The sequence below is a fragment of the Mirounga angustirostris genome, unplaced genomic scaffold, assembly GCF_029215605.1.
Source record: "Mirounga angustirostris isolate CCGP_5_RB_7025 unplaced genomic scaffold, mMirAng1.0.hap1 SCAF_9, whole genome shotgun sequence".
In the NCBI taxonomy this organism is placed as follows: Eukaryota; Metazoa; Chordata; class Mammalia; order Carnivora; family Phocidae; genus Mirounga; species Mirounga angustirostris.
The window spans coordinates 58,156,370-58,162,499 of NW_026991717.1; the positions used below are offsets into that span (position 1 = coordinate 58,156,370).

The 6,130-nt window shown below is 44.0% G+C and overlaps 1 pseudogene; it reads left to right on the top strand.

Annotated features, from left to right (window-relative positions):
- The first annotated feature begins 1,954 nt into the window (after positions 1 to 1,954).
- LOC123841293 (large ribosomal subunit protein bL9m-like) lies at positions 1,955 to 2,925 on the top strand (annotated as a pseudogene).
- Positions 2,926 to 6,130: the final 3,205 nt, after the last annotated feature.

The following is a 6,130-nucleotide window of genomic DNA, read 5'->3' on the forward strand; positions in this document are numbered from 1 at the left end:
CCTGATGGAGTGTAGTATTCAGTATGTTTATTATGGAGTGACCCTGGGATCAACACAGGTAAACACAGGTAGAAGGTAGGGCAAGGAAGCTGGATTGGGCAGAAGTCGAGCTACAACACAAGCTCAACAGAGAGCGAGCGAAAAAATTTGTTTTAAGGAAATGACTCACAAAATTGTGGAGGCCTGGTAAATCCGAAATCTGCAGAGCAGGCTGGCAGGACGGAGCCCCAGAGAGGAGTCTTGGTTCGACTCCAGAGACAGTTTGCTGGCAAAACGATCTCTGCTTCCGGGAAGGCCAGCCTTTTGCTATGTAGGCCTTCAGGTGATTATGTTATACCCACCCACATGATGGAGGACAATTAGCTGTACTGAAATCAGTCTTCCGATTTAAATGTTAGTCTCTCTAACAAATACCTCCACAGAAACATCTAGAATAAAGTTTGACCAGCTATCTGGGTATAGTGGTCTAGCCAAGCTGACACATACATTTAACCATCACACCACCCCAAAAAGGCATGATTTGGGGGAAAGATGGCTTTCTACAGCTGAGGCTCCCTGAAGGGACTAACAGCTGAAAACTGTCTGCTGATGGCATTCCCAGCAGCTGGGGCAATGAATCTCCCCAAACTGGACTCTGAAAAGAACCTTTCTGTGTTCACCACACCTGGGAGATTAATTAAATGTATTCAACAATTAAATTTACCGTTAAAAAGTTTATTCAATACTATGCTTCAAAGAAAAGTTTGATAAATACATATTAAGATATAGACATAAAGGACACACAGGTGTGTGTTCAAAAGAAATGATTAAGAGTGTTTAAAACATCTGAAATTATTGCTTACATATGCAGTAAACCAAATGCAGAGTCTATGCTATCTGTATCACACTGAATAGTTACCTTCACTCATACGGTGAGCCTCTCAGCTGCTTGTATCTCTAATCCCTTTCAGAGCCAGATGTAGTGACCTCTCAAGGTGTCTGGGGTGACGAAGGGGGAGACAGCTCAGAGAAACTTATCCTGTGACTTAAGCAATTATTTGATAATATTTCAGGGAATCAACTAGTAAGTATTATTTAAGGATAATGTGTAAGGACTCAGAATAGAAACACAAATCCACACAGAGCTCAGCTGTCATTTCCCTCATTTTGTGTGTCTCTCCAGCTTCTGGTAGGCATTATATGAGACATGAGCGACCATCAACCCAGGAATGGGTGGATAAGGACTGATTAAAGCGAATCACTTAGGATGGCCCACTTGGAATGGGCCTCACCATTTTCTTCATCTAATGGAACTCATTCCTTGGGAGGATTCACCTGTCTTCCAGCCTCAGCTAATACAATTTACGTGGGAGTGATTCCCCTCACCCCTCAGCCATAATAATTGGGTCAGGAATGGGCATGTGATGCAGAAAGAAGTAATGAAATATTTACTGAAGTTTCTGGGAAATGGGGAGTGAGAATCAGTGTGGTGAAAGGTGAGATTGTTGCGGTCACCCTGAGGATGAGGTGGGATGACAGAGAAGAGCATCGCTGACAACAACTGACCCTCAGAATAAAAGGCACTTAAAGTTAATCCTACTTCTGGGTTTCTCAGTTATGTGACTCCGGGAATTTTCTTGTTTGTACTTTTATGAGCTACATCATTCATACAAAAAAAGAAGCTAAAATATATGTGAGGTTTAAAAGCAATTATAGGGGGGCGCCTGGGTGGCTCAGATGGTTAAGCCTCTGCCTTCGGCTCAGGTCATGCTCCCGGGGTCCTGGGATCGAGCCCCGCATCAGGCTCCCTGCTCCGCAGGAAGCCTGCTTCTCCCCCTCCTTCCTGCTCGAGCTCTCTCTCACTCTCACTATCTCTGTCTCTCTCAAATAAATAAATAAAATATTTTTTTAAAAAAAGCAATTATAGGTTCTCCCTAGGCGCCAGGGAAACAGGGCAGGGCTGCCTGGGGGCAGGATGGGGGAGTGGGCCCTGCAGGGGGAGGGCCCTGCGGCGAGGAGCTGGGGCTTGCTGAGGTCACACTCACTTGCAGGGGCCACCCACAGCGTGGAGCAGGACTTGAGCCTCTCTCACAATCAGGACATGGTCATCGTGCATGGGAGGTGCTGCTGTCCAGAGAGGGCCGCAAGGCGGGCCTGCAATTGCCACATGGCTCCACAAGCTAGCGGAGGACACCACCACGGGCCCGCAGGCAACCTGGAGCTCCTCCTCACGCGGGCAGTGGGAAGACTTGGCGTCCCGGGGGAAACTGGTCTCAGTGCAGAAATCTTTGGGCCAGAATTGACTACTCTCTCAAGGTCTGGCTGTATATGCCTCCCCTGAAAACAAGAAACGGTTTGAGGAGGAGAAATTGTTGAGACAAGGAGGAAAATTGGAGAAGATCCAGACCAGGGCAAGTGGGAGGACTGTGAAGTTTCTGAGAAGTTGTCACCTGGAGGTGGGGATGAACAACTACAAATGTTAACTAAACCCTGAAATAGTTGCCCACCATTTCTTCAAAACTAAGATAAGATAAAATCAGAGAGGGAGGCAAAACCTGAGAGACTCTTAACTCTAGGAAGCAAACTGAGGGTTGTTGGAGGGGTGGGAGGTGGGGGAGATGGAGTGGGTGATGGGCATTAAGGAGGGCACTGGGTGTTATAAGCAACTGATGAGTCAGTAAATTCTCCCCCTGGAAATAATAATACACTATATGTTAACTAAACTGAATTTAAATAAAAAAATTTTTAAAAATCGGTGTTGTGATGGCCCCACATGCATTAAGGTTACCAGAAGAGCCCATTACACAGTGGGCGACAGTGAATGGACTCGATGCTGTGAGGGTACCTATGTCTGTGGTGAACCTGGAAAGCCCCAAAAGCTACAAGGACTGCTTAGCCCAGCAAGCTGCCAAGGGAATGGCCCCCACCAGCTCCGAGACCATCTGAACCTACTCCCCCTCGAAAGCCAAAGGGCAGAATCAGAGGAGCAGTGAGCAAAGATGGGCCACCACCGTGACACCACTCTCAGCTCTGACCAAATAAGGGAATTTTAGAGAGCACATGGGGACATCGGGCTAAACTGCACGTGCCCGTTGAATCCTCCATATCTCCCACCTCCACCCTTGGCTGTTATCACGTGGGGCCTTGTTGGGGCCGTCCTGCTCAAGGAATACCAAGCTATAGATTTGATTAGCTGAATAGTGACAAATGGAAACCGTCTAGATCCTGTTTAGGCTTTTCCTCCACTGGAATGCTTTGGAGCAAATGGAAGCCACTGTCTCTAGTACTGGGCGTGCTCTCATACAAACCGAACATTGATGTCTCAAGAGGAAACAAAGAGGCTGTGTTCTTTATATTTAAAATAATAATAATAATAATAATAATAAAATTATAAAGCAAACACCAATGTCACCACCAAGCAAGGCAAGAGAGAATATTTCTAGCACGTCAGAAGGCACCTATATACTTCTCCCACCTCCCAGAGGTAACCCCTTGCCTAACTTTGGTGGTAATTATTCCTCCTCTATCCTGTATAGTTTGTTTGCCCTCCAGATACACTCTCCATCTTTCACCTTGTTCTGTGCCCCAAGAGAAATAAATTTATGTATTATACTAGCAGATTGTCTTGTCCTCTGGTTTTCGGTTGAATGTGACCAAAGGGAGGGATTGGAGGAAGATTAGAATATTGGAGAGGAGAAACCAGGGAATTTCTTTGTCACTCAGACTCTAGGGCAGTGGCTGGGCGGCAGCTGTGTCTCCTCTTTGAGGTTCCCACCACGCGTAGCCCTTCCCTTTGTGTCTCCCTGTGCCATCATGGTTCCAGCCTCTACCCAAAGGCCCCAGCTTCTGGGCTCTGGTAATGCTCTCTACGTCCCTCCAGCCCAAGGAGTTCCTGCTGGGAATGCTAATCTCCAGTAAGAGCCACCATCCTTCTGTGGTTTCTCAACTCTGACAAGATATACTTGCTCCCAAGTGACGGGTTGATTCCCTAGACAGATGACACTGTATCAGGGGCATAGTTCTGGTCTTTGTTGCTGGCAGGTTGGGTATCTGATGGCAGCAGAAGCTAGATAATAATGTTTGCTTATATTTTGTGCATGATTTCTCTTCCTGAGTACAATTCTTTCACATCTTAATAGGTGGTAGCAATATTATTAGGACATTAAAATTTTAATTGGGAACAGGGTCATCTTTTCTGATTCTCTGAAAGAGTTTTAGGTTGGAAGTATTTCTTCTGGAATGGCAGACAGAAGTCACTGGAAAATATAATTTGGGATATTCTCTGGCTTTAACTATGGTTCCAGATCCTTTAGTCATTAGATAACTACCCATACTTGCTACTTCTTTTGTATGCTTTGGTTAAGTTCATTTCTCTAATAGAAATGTTTCAGTTTTTCTAAATTTTCAAAGTTATCTGCATAATGTTGTTCATACTTCTTTCACACTAAGCTTTATTTTTTTTTTTTAACATTTATTTACTTGCTTATTTTAGAGAGAAAGAGAGCACACACGTGCACGAGCTGGGTGAGGGGCTGAGGAAGAGGGAGGGAGAGAATCTCAAGCAGACTCCCTTCGAGCAGGGAGCCCAACACAGGGCTCGATCCCAGGACCCTGAGATCATGACCTGAGCCGAAATCAAGAGTCCAAGGCTTAGCCGACAGAGCCACCCAGGCACCCCATTTCTCACTAACCTTTTAAGAACTGGAAGATCTATAGTGATGTCCCTGTTATTTCTGATAATAGTTATTTATGTTTTCTTTCTTTGGAAAAATCTCTAACAAGATCAGTCATTAAATAAAAAAATAGATTATGGATTTTTTAAAATCTTCTCTATTGTTTGTTTTGTAGTTCTATAATTTCTACCTTTATTATTTCCTTTCCAATTTTTAGATTGATTTTGCTATTTTTATTTTTTTAAACTCTTCTCAAATTTCAAGTGCAGACTGAGTGTTATAAGTGATAAATCACTAAATACTACTACTCCTGAAACCAAAAATAAATAAAATACTTCCAAACCCTGCTGCCTAGCACCCTGTCCCCTCCCCAGGACTCTTCCCCTCCCAAGACCTAACCATACCCACCAATCCTGGCGTGGTGCTGGGGGGTAAGGCCTGGAGTGGGGACTTCAGGATGCTGCTGGCCTTGGGCCTCACCATTGTTATCCCGGCGGTTAAATATTATTAATATTGCCCCAGCCTCTTCCTCCTCTTCCTCCCTGACTCCCCATAAAAGAGTTCCTCCTCCTGACTTCCTTATTTCTGGGTCCTGTATCTCATTCTCCTGTTCATGTTACACGGAGCCTCCTCTGAGCACCTCCTTTCCTCTCCTCTCCTGCTCACCTCCAATTGGTTGTCTTCTCTATGGCTTTGACCTCTTCTACTCTCTGCCACTCCTCCCTCATCTCCTTCTTTCCCCTCCCTATGGCCTCCACTCTGGAACAGACCTCGACTCCTGGCCCAGTTTCCTTGGCCCCTGCTAAACTTGCCCTACCCCCATCCCTTCCTCCTCCACAAACTTGAGGCCAAAGCCTGCCTTCCCTATCTTCCTTCCTCATGGGAATATACCTTTTAACCAAGGTGGTGGCCTTACCCCAGGAAATGCCACCTCAATTAGAAATCTTTATACAGAAAAGGTATTTCATAAATATTTATTAAATTCAGTCAACTGATTAAAACAATTCAAGTGCACAGAATTATATTAATTATAAACCTTAGGTCATGATACACTCTCATCATTTCTATATACTCTATGTCTCACCTTCCCTATATCTTTTTTGTTCTTCTTACCTTCTTTTGAGTTGATTATATTTTATTTCTCCATTTTTTCAACTACTTTATATTCTTTTCAATTTCTTTTCTTTTAGTGGTGACCTAAAAATTCCAATGTGTATCCTATGTATGTTTACTCTCTACCTTCTCCCTACTTCCTTGAAGACTTCAGCTCCACCTAACTCCTTCTCCACTTCTCTATTATTGTTTGTCATGGACTTTAATTATACATTTTGACCCCATTAGACATTATTGTTTTATACACCCAATACTTACTTAAATGTACCAATATATTTATCACTTTTTTGTTTTGAATTACTTCTTGCACATCAAACCCTCAATGTAAGATCATTCTTCTTCCTTTTGACTTTCAGAACTTTTTA